Consider the following 17,326-nt stretch of genomic DNA (forward strand, 5'->3'; position numbering starts at 1 on the left):
AGCAAACTTAGGTGCAAAGTATTAAGTCTTAAGCTAATTTTAATATAGGAGGACATTTCTTAGGTAAATATAGCCAGTTATAGACACATCAGTTTTAGAAAAAGTAGATATGATAATTGAAGCTAAGAGAAGATAAAACTGGGACATATAAAAGACAGGACAGTAATAAAATGCCATATATATTTTAAAGTTAGAAACTTTACTATACTGGGAAAGTCTTTTGGTCAACAAATGGACACCATGTATAAGTAATGTCTTAACTCTGCACCTCCACTTCAAGGATTAGAGATCTTGAAACTGAACCATTAGAAAGTGTCCAAAATGAAGCATAAAGAGAAGACAGTAAAGAAAACGGAGCATGTAAGAGCTGTGAGGTGATGTCAAATTGTCAAGCACACGTGAGATTGGAGTCTCATAAGTAAGAAAAGAGTGAAAACAGGGATGAAGACACATTTGAAGAAACAATGTTCATAATTAATGAAAAATTACAAACCGTTGATCCAAGAAACTCAGAGAATCTCAAGAAGGGTATTAGAACTTACACACACGTACTCCTGGACAGATCACAGACAAACGACTGAAAAGAGAAAAGACAAAGAGAAAATTTCTGGAAAAAAAATGACATTCAGAAGAACAAAGATCCTAAAGAGTCTACCCCCCAAAAACTACCAGAGCTAATAAGTGAATTTAGAAGGGTTACATAAACAAGGTCAATATCTCAGCATTCTTTTTTACTAATGGCTATTGTAATTTAAAAATGGTTTGTTAAACTTCTTTGATGAAACATTAAAAGCAATGTGCAAGTAAATAGTCAACTTTGCAGAGGCATAATTCCTCTAAGACACTATAAAAGTTTTATGTACTCTAATCTGGATGACAATAATAAATGATTTAAAGCAGTATTTCTCATTCTGGGGCCTTGGATCATGAGAAGCCTGTGAAAGTAATACAATTTCAATTATAGAAAGGCCATTGTCTACTTTCCAGCACAAGCTAAAGTATCAACTCGTTTTGAACTAGACCTCACTTTGGATACAATGGTTACTTAATTTGAATATGAAGTCTTTGTGTTCTTCTCATTTTTAATTTTAACCTTGACATAGTTTTAGATGGTTAGAAATGATAAAAGAATTTCTCTATATTTTAATCTTTATCCATATTCCTGATGCCCTGAATATTAGCACTTACATTTTCCTTACCATTCTCTCTCCCCGTATGTGTGTATGGAAATATGTATATACACATACAGGTATATATATATGCATATGTGTGTGTGTAAACTCTCTCAGAGTAATCTGCAGACATAACTCCCTTTTTTAGTGTGTATTATTTTCCAAAATGACATTCTCTTCCATAATTATAGGATAATTATTAAAATCACCAAATAAACATTGATACAATACTATTGTTTAAACTATGAATATTATTTGAATTTTGCTTATTGTCCAGTTAATAGCCTTTATAGGAAAACTTTTAAAATCTGACCCAGGATTCTATTTACATGCTGTATTAAATTTTCAAGTCTCTTTAAATCTGGAAAAAGTTTCTGAATATTTTTCCATCATCTTGACACTGTGAAGAACACAGATGATTTATTTTGCTCAGTTGGTTTTATCTGATGTTTTCTCTTTACTAGATTCAGGTTATACATTCTTGGGAGTAACACAGAAAGCAGTGTTGTATCCATCTCAGTGCATCGTATGCAGAGGAAAAATGCTAACTCTGCATTCCATTTCTGGTTGACTTTGATGGCTTGGTTAAGGTGGTGGCTGCTGGGTTTCTCCTCTTTAAAGTAACAATTAATTAATTCCCAAGATATTAGTATCTTTGGAATAATAAAGAAATTGTAATATAAAATGTTTATTCATAAGCATTGACAAATAGAAAAATAATAACTATAGTTTGGTACACATAATTTCTCAAGGCATGCCTTGGATGAGGGGTGATTGAGGGGGTAATAAAAAGATTATACACTATTGCCTTATAATGTTATTTTAATCTCTGATTAACAAAAGCTTGTGGCAGCATCTTTAGTCTGTTTATGATGTTTATTAAATTCTGTAGACCATTCTCTATGAATGCACAGAATAAAAATCTCATTCATAGTAATCAACTTTGTTCAAAGGACAATCAGCTAATCGGTTACAGGTTGAAATTTTTTTTAAAAGGTCACAATGAAGTATTTTGAATACTCGCACATCTTAAAACACATTCATTCCTGCAAATTAATTTTTGCTGCTGAGAGGTTTTTTTTTTAATCCTTTTGTATTAATTTTTAAAGATCAGGCAATATGCAGGACTGTAAATAAAAATTTGGTTATAAAAAGTAACCATTAAGAATGTCTGATTGTTTCTGTTGACAAATATTTCAACAGGGTTCACACAGTGGAAGCTGTAGAGTCAGGGAGTTTTAGAAGCTGACAGGGTAAACAGGCTCCTTGAATTCATCATTCAGTGAGTCCTTTTTTTGTTTTTCCCTTTCTTTCCTGAGCAGGTCTGTGAAGAGGAAACTTTTTCATGTTGCTTTTTCTAATTGGAGGATAACAGCTTTACTGTGCTGTGTTGGTTTCTGCCATCCATCACCACGAATCCGCGGTGAATGTGTACACACGTGTACACACCCCCACCTCCCTGGGCCTCCGTCCCACCCTACACCTCTAGGTCATCACAGAGCACGCGGCTGAGCTTCCTGCTACAAGGCTGTGAAGAAATTTCAAGTTACAACGTGAACAAGGTTGAACAGTTACTCGGAGCATTAGCCTAAAAGCGGGGCTTCCCGGGCAGCTCAGCTGTAAAGAACCCCACACACCAGCAGCAGCCTAAAGAAATGGGCCCAGACTAGATCCCAGGGTGTGCAACAGTGTTAAAGCTGTTGTTGTTCAGCTGCTCAGTCGTGTCTGTTTTTTGACCCCACAGACTGAAGCCCGCCGAGCTGCTCTGCCCACGGGATTCTCCAGGCAAGAAGACTGGAGCGAGCTGCCATGCCCTTCTCCCAGGGATCTTCCGGACCCAGGGATCAAACCCATGGCTCCTGCATTGCAGGCGGATTCTTTATCACAGAGCCATCTGGGAAGCCCAGGGTTAAATTTGGGATATAAAAAATGCTGTGTAAGGTAGGACGGCAAGTATCCTCTAGAGGAATGTTAAGATTTAGTGAATAGACACAGTTTAAGCTGGGCCTAAATTTTGGTATGTAGATAACTGGTAAAGGAGAAGGAGGACATTCCTGGAATGTGTGAGGCTATTAAAAAGAATGGAGATGCACACGGGGTGGATGGAGACCAGAAGGCTGATACTAAATTTTAAAATTTACATTGTAAAAGTAGTACATTGATTTTCACTATAAAAATTGAAGATATATTAAAGGCATGCTCTTTTTCTCCTTGAAAGCTAAGTTTCTAAAACTGAGATTAAAAAAAATAAACATATAAGTAAAAGTGAGATCAAAGGTTTTCTGTATTTCAATCTTTAGATTATTTTCTAAAGAAACTGTCAGAATCTCCAGTAATTCTATAGGGCATGAAAGGGTTTCTTTGTATTCTAACCGACACAGTTTTTTATCTTTCTAACTTTTCCTAATCTACTGAGTGAAAAAGAAGTGCTGCTTTTGTTTTTATTTCTCTGATTAATAGGGAGGTGGATCAACTCCAAATATGTTTATACTTTATCTCCTACAGTTTTTTAGGAAAATGTTATTCTTAGTTTCTTTTGTTTTATAGGAGTTTAAAATGGGTTTTATAGTCAAATAAACCTATCATTTCAATGGAAATTTTTGGGTTTTGGGGCCTGTTTGGTAAAGATTTCGTCTACCCAAGATTAAAAAAAAAAAAATCTTCCTAACTTTTTTTCTTTTACTTTTGGAGTTTGTTTTAACCAAGAGATCTTTATTTTTGTACACTGGTGAGTTGACTCATTTTTTTTCCCCAAACGGAAAGCTAACTATCCCCTACACAATCTGCCGGAAAGGCTATCTTTTCCTTACTGTTTTGAAATACCATGTTTGTCATATGTTAAGCTGTCACATATCTGTAACCATATCTGGCTTCTCTATTTTGTTCCATTGATCTCTTTGTGAACCTGTTCAGATACATCCTTGCTGTAATTACTATAGCTTTACTGTAGGTTTTTGGGGTCTTGTAACGCAAATCCCCCTTATAATTATTCTTTCTCACTTTTGGGGGTGGGAAGATACTCTTCCTGATGATTGTCAGATTCAACTATTCTAGTTATTAAAAAAACACAGAATTTACAGGGTAATTTGAAGAGAACTGAAACATCAGTATCTGATCTTTCAATCTAGGACCAGGGTATTTATTTATGTTTCTTTTTTATATGACTTTCAGTAAAATTTAGTAGTGTCATTCATGTGGGAGTTAGTGATATCTTGCTAATTAGTATAAGTAGATGTCCAAAATCCAATTATGGGAGACAAAGAAATGAGGATGAAGGTATCAGTGTTCGTCAGCTTTGCTGCTGTAACAAATGATCCAAACGTCTCAGTAACTTTCAACAATCACCTTTCTTTCTGGTTCACATCGCACGTTGGCAGTTGTACAGAGCTGTGGCTTGGCTGCGCTTGGCTCCATCCGTCTTTTCACCCTAAAACTCAGGCTGAAGAAGTAGAGGAGAAAGAGTAAGAGACAACCATAAAGGCTCTAGAAGATTCTGATAGAACACAGAGTGTGTTTTTTTCTTCTCATAATCCATTGACCGCAGCAAGTCACGTGGCCAACCCCAATGTCAATGGGGCCAGGGCAGTCACGTGGCGGTGCTGGGTGGATGTTTAGCCTTCCTGCAAAGGAGGGGGTACATGGATAACCGGGGACAATAATACAATCTGCCACAGTATCCTCAGGAAAAGGAATTATGTAAGGGAATTCAACACTCTATAAATGCTTAAAACTTTGGAACGTCCAGAGTAAAGTGGAAAATTTTTCAGAATATGAGGGAGGGAAAAGGGGAATGCCAGGAAGTATAAATATGAGACTTTCACGAGAAGACAAAAATATGTTCCACCGTGCAGGAAAAGTTAACTCACTGCTCGACCTTCTCAGGTTCCAGCAGAGACTCAGGGATGGGCGGTCAGGCTGGGAACGAGAGTGGGTGTGCTGGGCAGATGACTCCTCTGGATTCCCTCTCATCGCCTTTCTCTCTGAATTCCATCTGGGAAGGACGCCATAGGGTAGCACTCTGTTACTGACTCAGGGCCAAGGCCAAGCATTGTGAAGAGATTGGCATAAAGGTGCAGAAATTCTTGAGATGACTGTTTTATGTTTGGTTTGATGATAAGGTATTATGTTCAGTTAAATAATCTATACTACCAAGTCTTAACGTTTATCAACATGCTAATTAATAGTTAGATCTTAAAACTTAAGTAGTAAACCAGAACTTGTATTACTTAGTATAATATTATAGGAAGGAAAGCTATTTATTCAGAAATTTGGTTTTTTTTTTTTGAGCACGTATTATGTGCAAACACTATTCTAGGCACTGAGGATGCAGTCAACTTTCTACTTTAGGTGCTTGCTTTCTGGGGAAGAGTGCGTAAGGGTAGAGAGAGAGGTAAATATATACATGCATACATGTAAAATATATCAGGTGGTTACAGATGCTACAAAGAAAAAAGTGGCAGGGAGATGAAATGGGAATGGTTTTCAGGGAGGACCTCTTTAATAAAGTGATATATCAGTGGGGAGTTTTATGAACGGACAGCGTGATGTAGATGGCTACCTCGAGGCAAATATACAGTGGCTGTCAGCAAACACTACCCTAAGCCCAGACAAGCACCAGCAAGGAGGCCAGTGAACCGAGTAAGCAAGTCAGAGGGGCTGACATACGGCCAGAGAAGCAGGCAGGAGCTAGGACCTGCAGGACCTTCAGATCTTGGTAGAGAGTTTGGATGGTGGTGTTAGAGCCTTTTAGAACTTGTTTTTTTTTTAAAAAGAGCAGTACTCTGGCCAAATCAAAGATACTGCCTTACTCACTGCCCTTCTGTCATAAGTGTATATAAGTGTCCTTGTGGTAGACCAAAGTAGCGAGCAGGGACGTAAGAATATAGTGCATATTGCACTTTAAAAACCAGTACTTTCAGTTTGCATTTAAACTTTTTATACCAGGATTCCCTGTAGATTTTGGTTTGATCAAAATGCCATTATTTTAGCTAAAAAAAAAACTAGGTTTATTTTTCTTTTTAAAAATAATTTAAAAAGGATCCTCATGACCCCTTCCCAATGAGTAGAAATAAGGCACTCTTTCAGATCATGTTCAATTGAATGAGGATGAGATGGAGCCAGAAGTGGTTGTCACATAAATAGAATTTATACCAACAGAGTTGTAAGCTTACTTCAATTGTTTAAATTAATTTGTTTTCAGACTTCAGAATCTGATTTTTGGAGTACAAGAAGCTTGATGGAAAAAGCAATTGAATGCAATCAGCCTGTCTTTATGTGCTTAGTTTAAAACTGTTTAGGCTGTCGTGTGTGATATGAATCAGAGAGACTCGGTAAACGTTCCTAAGAACACCTAGATGCTCACCTTCAGGGATGTGTAACTGCCTGCAAAATTCAGACTGAAACAAGCAAATTTAGAATAAAAGGGAACACTGAATCGTTGCATTTTCACGTTTCTGAGGCTTTGGCCAGGTGATGGCTTCACTGGAGAGTCACGAGAGAGAAGAAAACAGGTCTTGGCAGATGGTCAGTTATTTGAGGTCAATGTAAGGTCGCTCATGTACAGGAATCGAGAAGCATTTTATTTATTTTCAGGGAAGTCACTAGTTTTACAGTGTTTTTCAACTTGGACATTATAATGGCAGTAACAGAGTGAAGAGAATACATCCCATCAGTTTATGAAAAATTATCATTCAAGTATTTGAAATGCCAGTAATATTTGATTGTGACTAACTTCATGGTATAAAATAGCTTTTCTGCAAATAAAGGCTAAAATAGGCTTGAAGACGTGAGAAAATGTGAAGATTTATAAAGAGAGCTTTAGTAATTAAAGCTGTGATACACTTTCTTAAATATTGACCTTCATATCACTAGCCTTAAATAGACAATCCAGAAACAGCATTCATTCTATGCTATAATTTGCAATATAATTAAGGTAGCATTCAAAAATCACCGAATCAGTGTCTAGTAAACTATGGAATACAAAATACACATAAAAAAAAAAAAAAAAAAAACACCAAGAGCTTTCCTACATAACAACATTTCCTAGAAAGGCAATTATCTGCATTTGGCAAATAATAACTTTGGCTCTGCCCTTCCAATAGCCAAATGTATTATTATGTTCATGGCATTGACTATAATTTTCTGCACAATCTTAAATAATAGTGGTGCTAGCCTGTCTTGTCCCATCTTCTAATGGAGATGTATCTAAGGTTGTTCTGTGGAGTGTGGTTTAAGATAGGATACTCTAACAAGCCAAGGGGACTTCCTGGTGGCTCAGATGGTAAAAAACTGCCTGGAGATGCAGGAGACCTGGGATCTCTGAGTTGGGAAGATCCCCTGGAGAAGGGAACACCAACTCATTCCAGTATTCTTGACTGGACAAGACCATGGACAGAGGAGCCTGGCAAGCTGTAGTCCATGGGACTCCAAAGAGTCGGCCATGACTGAGCAACTAACACTTCCACTTTGACAACATGCCAAGGGAAAATCCTTATATTCCTGGTTTGTGGTGGTGGTTTAGTTTCTTAGTCATGTCGAACCTCATCACCTTATGGTGGGCAGACCGCCAGGCTCCTCTATCCAAGTTTACCAACAGCTATAATTTTCTCTCCCTTCCATGAGAGAGGAGAGTCTTTGCTACATCCCCATAGTTTAGAAAGTGTCTGGTACAGGTGGGCACTCAATAAATGCTTGGTGAGTAAATGAGAAGTTATTAAGAGGATTGAGTCAAGAAGACATGTGATGTGTCTATAAAATTATCTGGAAAAAGTTTGAGATCTTAAGAATAATTTATCTAACAATATTGGAATTATACCTATATCAAAGTTGTATTAGAAAAAATATATCCATTTTCTTAAAAGTAAGTGAATATTTTGATAGTTTGTACAATTAAGTTGCCTTTAAAATGCATAAAGATCTTTAAACTGTTTTTTTTGGCTGTTCTGGGTCTTCATTGCTGCGCGGGGACTACTCTTTCCTGCTGTGTGTGGGCGTCTCGTTGTGGTGGCTTTTCTTGCTGCGAAGCACAGGCTCTAGGGCATGTGGGCTTCGGTCCTCGTAGCATTTGGGCCCAGCACTGGTTCTGTGCAGACCCTAGCGTATGCAGGCTTTAGTCCCTGTAGCATGCGGGCCCAGCACTGGCTCTGTGCAGGCTCTGGGGCGTGCAGGCTTCAGTAGCTGTGGTGCACCGGCTTAGTTGCTCCATGGCGTGTGGTATCTCCCCAAACCAGGGATAGAACCCACGTCTCCTTAATTGGCAGGCAGATTCCCATCCACTGTAACCCCTGAGAAGTCCTAAACTGATCATTTTGAAAAATAAAGACAAAAAACCAACTTGTCTGATTTTTATCCCCTTCAAGAGAAAAATAACTTTCAAATTGCCTTAGGAAAACTATACTTACATAGACTAATCTTCAAAGGCTTTGGTATTTTAATGAAAAAAGTTATATAGCACTAAGTTTTTGAAATGGTTAAAATGAGCTCCTTAAATTGGAGAAGGCAATGGCACCCCACTCTAGTACTCTTGCCTGGAAAATCCCACGGACGGAAGAGCCTGGTAGGCTGCAGTCCATGGGGTCGCTAAGAGTTGGACACGACTGAGCGACTTGACTTTCACTTTTCACTTTCATGCATTGGAGAAGGAAATGGCAACCCACTCCAGTGTTCTTGCCTGGAGAATCCCAGGGACGGGGGAGCCTGATAGGCTGCAGTCTATGGGGTCGCACAGAGTTGGACACGACTGAAGTGACTTAGCAGCAGTAGCAGCAAACATTTAAATAGATGCCAAAGTGCATATTAAAGCATTAAATTATTTATTTCAAAATGTAACTCTTAGTTTTGCATTTAGTAAGAAAAGTATAGCATCTATTGAACTTAGCTAGTCATTCAACAAACATCTATGAGATTTTGTAAGGTTGAATAATATGAAAGTCTACTAGGAAGACACAAGCATTACCATGTAGCACAATAAGTTTTATAGGAAGAGTACTGAGAATATTTGCAGAGAGGTCTTTGGAGAATTGGAGTTCAAATAAAGTTGACATTTGGCTTGGATCTATACCAACCAGACAACAGGCATGGGGAAAGGACATAAAGACATCGCAGGTACAGACTAACAAGTGCAAAGGCACTAAATCCTGAAAGTGCATGAAGAGTACAGACGGTGCTATGTGCCAGAGTATCTTCTGCTTCCAAAAGTACACGTTGCACATTTGGTTGAGGGTGTAGGATCTTGGGGCCTCCCTGGTGGCTCAGATGGTGAAGAATCTGCCTGCAATGCAGGAGACCTGGGTTCAATGACTTGAATTCAAATTTGATTCTGCCACTTATGAGCTGAGCAAACAACAAAGTCTAATTCTCAGTTCTTTTCCCTGTAAAATTGAGATAATACCAAACTTGCAGGGTTAGTTAGAAGATTTAAGGGCAGATGTAGAACCTAATTCACCTACAGTAAGACTGAGTAAGTGTTAGTGATCATTATATTGGTATATAGATAAATGTCAGTGACTTCTTATTAAAGTAATACCAAGTGGTGATTTGCTTATAGATTGCTGAGAATTATTTATCTCGTGGCTTTTGTTTTAGCTTAAAAAGCAGAGTAAGTCCTATGCTAGTGCTAATAATGAGCCACCTTTTCCATATAGAGTCCGAGGGTATCACAGTATCACTTCTTCCTGAACAACAGGAAAAAAAACTGTATACCTGTTACCTCAGATAATATCCATGTTAGAAAAAGATTTCTACCCCAGAATCAGTGGTTTATGCAACTGCCAGTAATAGAACTCTATAACTTTAAAATTCCAAAAGAACATCTTTTGTTGTTCAGTTGCTAAATCCTGTCTGACTTCCTGTGACTCCATGGACTGCAGCACACCAGGCTTCCCTGTCCTTCACAGTCTCCCAGAGCTTGTTCAAACTCACGTCCATCGAGTCAGTGATGCCATCCAACCATCTCATCCTCTGTCGTCCCCTTCTCCTCCTGCCCTCACTCTTTCCCAGCATCAGGGTCTTTTCCAATGAGTCAGCTTGTTAGGAAGCATAGTACAAAATAGCCGTATTAGGAGAAAGTCCGTGGGAAAATGGCGAAGGGCCAGAAGTACCCCGGCTTTGTGTACTGCGGACAGAAAAACATCTCCTGCCTTTGGTTATGCTCGGTGCCAAGATTTAATAATAAATAGGGATGTTACTTGAGAAAACAGGTTATGGGATAAGCACAGGAGTCACTTAGAACACACTGTCCTTGAAATGTTTTTACTGATTGTGTTAACCCCATATGCGCTCTGCTGGCCGTATACTCTAAGCTCTTTGTTCCTGCTTCTGTAAAAAGGCTTGACTGCAGAAATAAACCGGTCAGTCCTTGCAAGAGACTGTCCTAGTGTCATTCTTTCAGGTTCATCGCTTCCAAGTCCCGGGTAAAATTCCCAACAAGTGGCGCCCGAACAGCGACTTGAAAGGAAGGCTGAACAAAGCGACGAGCCCTGCAGAAAGAGGCAAGCAGGATGGGACAACATAGCAGTAAGATTCCTTTCATTTCTATAATGCATCATTTTTTGAAACAAAATGGTATGTTTCAAGAGATCAATTGAACGACTGCTATCATATTTTACTGGAACAATTTATGGTTCCCAGAAGAGGGGACACTCAATCTAGACATATAGAAAAGGGTTAAAAATAATGTTTTGCGAGCATATCGGCAAGGGTTACATGGTCACTCATATGGGCTATCATAGAACAAATTGAAGGGCATAACGTTGATTTGGAAGCAAAAACTATTCAATCTTTACATAAACATGAGCTTAAAGAACAAGATATGCAAGGTGCTTTGAAATATAAGAATGTTATGCTCAATCAGACACAATCCTTAGAAAAACAACTTAGAGACATATATATACAGGATGTGTCAAAACTGAAGCCACTTAGAACGGAGATCATTTCATTCAACGGACAGCCCAAATCTGAGGCTTTTCCTTCTGCTCTGCCTGTAACAGCAGTTGCTAACCTTGCTCGTACTAACCACTTCACTCCTCCTCCAGAGATGCCTGCTTGTGCTTTCGCTTTCCCAAAACAATTTGATCAACCCATCCAAGGTCAAAATTCTTGGGACGGTGTAGATTTTTGGCATGCTGTCTAACTTTAAGAAAGCCTGTACTCTGTATGGACCTACTTCTCCTTACTGTATAGAATTTCTCAGAGGATGGGCTGACCATTGGACACCATATGATTTTTTTCAAGTAGCAAAGATGGCTTTAAATCCTCAACAGTTACTGCAATGGCAAATATGGGTTAATGATGAGGCCCAACAGCTGATGATTGACCAGAAACCTCATGGTAACCCTGCCAATTTAACTTATGGTATACTGACTGGAACAAAGACTATGGCCGATGTAATGGCGCAATTAGCTGAGATATTACATTTCATTAAAGAAACTGCCTGCAAGGCATGGGCAAAGGTTGATAGTGCTAACTCTGATGGTTCATTTGTTAAGATTATTCAAGGACATGAGGAGGAATATTCTCAATTTATAGTAAAATTAAATGATGCAATTGAAAAATCTATTAAGGATGTAACTTTACAAAATATTATTTTAAAACAACTTGTTTTTGAAAACGCTAATGAGGAATATCAATCCATGCTTAGACCAATTCGAGAGACTAACTCTCTTATGGAATATTCGAAAGCTTATAAGGATATCAGCTCTAATTCCCATAGAGCAAAATTGGCGACACTGGAAACCTTTGATGTACAAAAAACTGCTAATGCCAAATGTTTTAACTGTGGGAAGCCCAACCATATGAAAAAACAATGCCACATACCAACACAGGCCAGAAAAAATAATACTACTTCTAATAAGAAGAAACCCCCAAGAGTATATCCAAGATGTAAAAAGGGGTACCACTGGCTGAATGAATGTCATTCTAAATTTGATAAGGATGGAAACACCTCGACCCCCGGTGCACAACAAAAACAACAGGGAAACTAATAAAGGGGCCGTCCTCTAGCCCCGCTACAAAAGGAGGACCTAGCGTTATGATGCTACAAGCAGCCCTCTAGCCCCGCTACAAAAGGAGGACCTAATGTTATGACGCTACAAGCAGCCCTCTAGCCCCGCTACAAAAGGAGGACCTAGCGTTATGACGCTACAAGCAGCTACATCTAAGAGTGCTTGCATTGATATACCTAGTCCTTATAATATGGAACTAATAGAATTATACAACCCCCACAAAATTCCCACTGGATATTATGGCCCGATTCCACCCAGGACAATGGGACTAATTTTGGGACATAATAGCTGCACAATGAGAGGTTTAATGGTATTGATCGGTGTTATGGACAAAGATTATGAAGGGGAAATACATATTATGGTAAATGTTATGAAAATGGGAAATATATACTTACAAAAAGGGGAACATTTCGCACAATTATTACTTTTACCATATGTCAAACCAATGAAGGCATCTAATAAATTTCGGCAGGGAGGCTTTGGCAGTACCAACCTTACTGCTGCACTATCCACCTTATTAAAGGAACATCAGAAACCCATGCTTACTTTACGCATACAGAGAAAAAATTTCACAGGCATGTTAGATACCGGAGCTAACATTTCAATCATTAGAGCTACAGAATGGCCCCTTGATTGGGGTAAGGTTATGGCTCCTTCTAGACTATTAGGAATAAATAAAGCTAATGCCACACAAACTTTTGTCAACACATCCTATTTACAAATGTATGGCCCTAATCAAATTGTAGCTTATCTTAAACCATATATTACTAATATCCCAATCAATTTATGGGGACAGAATTTTCTCGAACAAACAAAAGCCACAATTTCTTTAAATGAACCTTTTTAATGGGGGCCATTGAGTTAACACCGCTACCCCTCGACTGGGAATCTAATATCCCAATATGGACACCTCAATGGCCCCTAACTAAAGAAAAATTGGCAACTCTTATGCAATTAGTTAATGAACAATTACAAAAAGCTCATATAGAACCTTCATTTTCCCCATGGAATTCCCCTGTTTTTGTAATAAAAAGGAAATCAAGAAAATGGCGAATGTTGGTAGATTTAAGAAATGTTAATAATACCATGTTACCTATGGGGCCCTTACAACCCGGATTGCCCTCCCCTTCTATGGTACCAAAAGGATGGTCTGTAATTATTATTGACTTACAAGACTGCTTTTTTACTATACCTCTGCACCCTAAAGATAGAAAACGTTTTGCCTTTTCAGTTCCTTCTTTCTATAAATCACATGGCTCCTGTTAAAAGATTTCAATGGAAGATGCTACCTCCGGGAATGATGAACTCTCCTACCATTTGCCAATATCTCATATCTGTTTTATTACAACCCATTAGAGATAAATATCCTACTACATTTATAATTCATTACATGGATGATATACTTCTGTCTATGGAATCTGAACTCTATTTGCAACAATTATACAATGAAATTACTACTACTCTTCAAAATCATGGCCTGCTTGTTGCGCCAGATAAAATTCAATGGAAAGCACCCTTTAATTATTTAGGACATGTTATGGAAGAATCTAAAATCAAACCTCAAAAAAATCAAATTGCTATGCAGTCTCTACACACGTTAAATGATTTTCAAAAATTGCTAGGAGGTATTAATTGGCTACAGCCATCTGTCAGCATCCCCACCTATGCCTTACAAAATCTATTTAAAATTTTAGAGGGATCCCCTGACCGTAATGGCCCTAGGCAACTAAAAAAAGAGGCCAAAGAAGAACTGGCCTTAATGGAAACACATTCAACAATCGTCTTCAACTCAGCTAGATTATGATCAACCAGTTTCTTTATATATATTCCCCACTGAACATTCGCCTGCTGCAATTATAGCTCAGCATAGCCCAATAGAATGGGTATATTTACACACTAAACAGTCTAAAAAATTTGGATCATATATTGAAAAAATAGGGCAATTAATTATGTCAGGAAAAAGCCATATACAAACTTTGACTGGCTTTAATCCATATGCAATACACGTCCCCTTGACAAAAAAGGTTGCAAATTGCCTTACAATATAACTTGACCATGCAAATGGCATTAAATGATTTTCAAAATGTTATCTCATTTCATTTGCCGAAAGGAAAATTATGGGACTTTCTACAATGTACTAAATTCATTATAACTAATATCATTGCATCCCAGCCTATTTCCAATGCACCCACCTATTTCATTGATGGCAACAAAAAAGGCCTGACAGGGATTGTCAGCCCTGATATCAAAGAGAAATTACCCACTACCTATTCTTCAATACAAAGAGTTGAGTTGTATGCTTTATATGGTCTTTTATCACTTCAACCATTATCCTTCAATGTATATACTGATTCCAAATACCTTGCTTCCCTTTTTCCTGATTTTGTTACTGCCTTTTTATACAACCTAGATGAAGAATTATATACTCTGTTTTCACAGACTCACTCACATACGGAACCTTTCTTATTGCACATATATGTGCTCATTCAGGTTTACCTGGCCCTCTGGTTGCAGGAAATGATGCCCTTGACAGGCTCATAGCTCCCATTTTTACGTCTGCCAGTGATGAACATGCTAATCTTCATACCAATGCCAACAGATTGCACTCTAAATACCATATTCCTCTCACTAAAACACGGCATATTATTAAAACCTATGATGTCTGCACCCCTCTGCATTTACGGACTACAATTTAAAGAATTAATCCCTGGGGGCAACAACCTAATTCCCTTTGGCAATCTGACTTCACTCACTGCTCCTTAGGAAAATTTTGTTTACTTTTTGTCTCAATAGATACATTTTCCAACTTTATCTGGACAGTACCTGTCTCTTCAGAATCCAGTAAACACACCATTTTCGCACTCTTACTCACCTTCCCCATTATGGGGATTCCTTCTGTCTTGAAAACAGACAATGGACCTACATTCGCCTCGCATTCGTTTCGTTCATTTTTATCAGAATGGAACATAACACACATTACAGGAATACCCTATAATCCTCAGGATCAAGCCATTATTGAAAGAGCCCACTGCACCCTAAAAACTCATTTATTAAAACAGAAAGGGGGAATATGGAAGAGGAGATACACTTCTTATCCCATGAACCCTGAATTACTATTATCTTTAACTCTTTATTCCCTAAATTTTTTAAACTTAACAAAAAATAATTCTAATACTCGTGCAGATAGACATTTTGCAGAAGACAAAAACAGCAAATTAGAAATCAATACACCAATATGATATAAGCAATTTAATCAATGGCTACCAGGAATCTTACAACTCCTAGGCAAGGGTTATGGTCTTGTCATTGCAGATGGAGAGGAAATCTGGGTTCCCCTTCGCCATGTCTGTTACCGAGAGGGGCCCCAAGACCGGACTCCCTTGGGAAGTGACGAAGTTGACGAAAAGGGTCTCATCAATGACCTTGGAGGAGCCAATGAGGAAACGCCACCGTCTGAATCCTTACCCAACATGGGCTCAAGTGAAAAACATGACTCGTCAGGCTGAGCAGACACTGAAGAACACTGGAACTCCTATGACTCCAGAGAAGCTGTTTCTGGCAATGTTAGCTGTTCTTTCCTGTTCCTCTGGGGTAAGTGCAAAATATGTTTATTGGGCATACATACCCAACCCACCACTTCTCCCCATAGTGGATTGGGTAGATGAAGCCCCTGTGATCTTTACCAATGATAGCATGCATTTTCCAAGTCCCTCGTCCATAAAGCGACCAATCCATGAAGAAGGTGAGGGAAAGCCAATCGATATTTCTGTGGGATTCAGAACCTTGCCTATCTGTTTCGGATCTCATCCCCTTTGCATGACTATCTTCCCACAGTTGGTGGGCATACTCTGCCAACAATGGGACTGCTTTACGTCTGGGAATGTTTGCTGTGGCATCTTTGTTACTTAATGGCTCCAAGCGACATTATCCAGGCCAGACAGCCAACTATTCGAACTCACTTTTTCAACCAGAGGAACCTACATGTCATACTGTATCTTGGAAAAGAAAACAGGAGATACAACCGTTACATTGGTCTGATTGTTGAGGCCAATTTGGGAAAGTTTCTATAATTCAGCAAAATCATACTAATCATACACTTATATTTGTTGACTGGGGACCTCACGGGTTGTTTGTGAACTGTTCTCAAGAGCAGGAGGAACATCATAACTGCTCCTGGTTTAATAGATCAAGCATTGGAGGCTTTCATAAATCTAAGACAAGTTTCTGGACTGATAAGGACATATTGCTGAACTGGTATAATGGGGGCTTATCACCCTCATGACCCAGGATTGTCATCCCCATTGTAGGGCCAGAACAATGGCACATTTGGAAAATTCCAGTAGCTTTAGAGCACTTTGTTAATGTTTATGGGACTATGGGTGTGTTTCGTCCTTCTAATTATACCTTCCTATACAATAGTACTGGCTATATTCAATCATGTATTCACCTTCCGTACTTATTTATTGTAGGGCATTTTGATATCGACTTATCGGCCAAGATTGTCAATCGTACTGCATGTGCGTTGTATACCTGCCTTAATCACACCATTTCATATCACAATGCTAGCATTGCACTAGTTAAACAAAAATCTGAGTTATGGCTTCCCGTAAACTTAACTGAACCTTGGACTGATTCTGTATTTCTTTCTGTATTGTTGAAAACTGGGCTTAGGCGATCTAAGCACATCATTGGGTGGATTATTGCAGGCATCTTAAGCCTTATCTCCATTGTGACTGTAGGAACTTTGTCTGTATGGCTTTACATAATTCTATACAAAATCATGATTTTATCACTGCTTGGCACAAAGACTCTCATGATCTGTGGACTCGACAAGCTCAAATAGGTCAGCAATTACAAACACGAATTAATGAGTTACAAACTATGTTTATCCACTTAGGAGATCAAGTGCAGCAACTGACTTTCCAAACACGTATACGCTGTCACTGGAATTTTACTTCTTTTTGTCTGACTAACATGCCCTATAATAGCACTGAATATCCTTGGGATAAAGTTAAAGCGCATTTGCAGGATCTCACAGATGACTCAAGTTTAGACATCAATTTGTTGAAACAACAAGTTGCTAATTTTCAAGTTAGGGTACCTAAAGAATTATATAGCACTCAATTCTATGATACCTTAACCAAAACCCTATCG

Source organism: Bos indicus, chromosome 10, assembly GCF_029378745.1.
Source record: "Bos indicus isolate NIAB-ARS_2022 breed Sahiwal x Tharparkar chromosome 10, NIAB-ARS_B.indTharparkar_mat_pri_1.0, whole genome shotgun sequence".
Classification (NCBI taxonomy): domain Eukaryota; kingdom Metazoa; phylum Chordata; class Mammalia; order Artiodactyla; family Bovidae; genus Bos; species Bos indicus.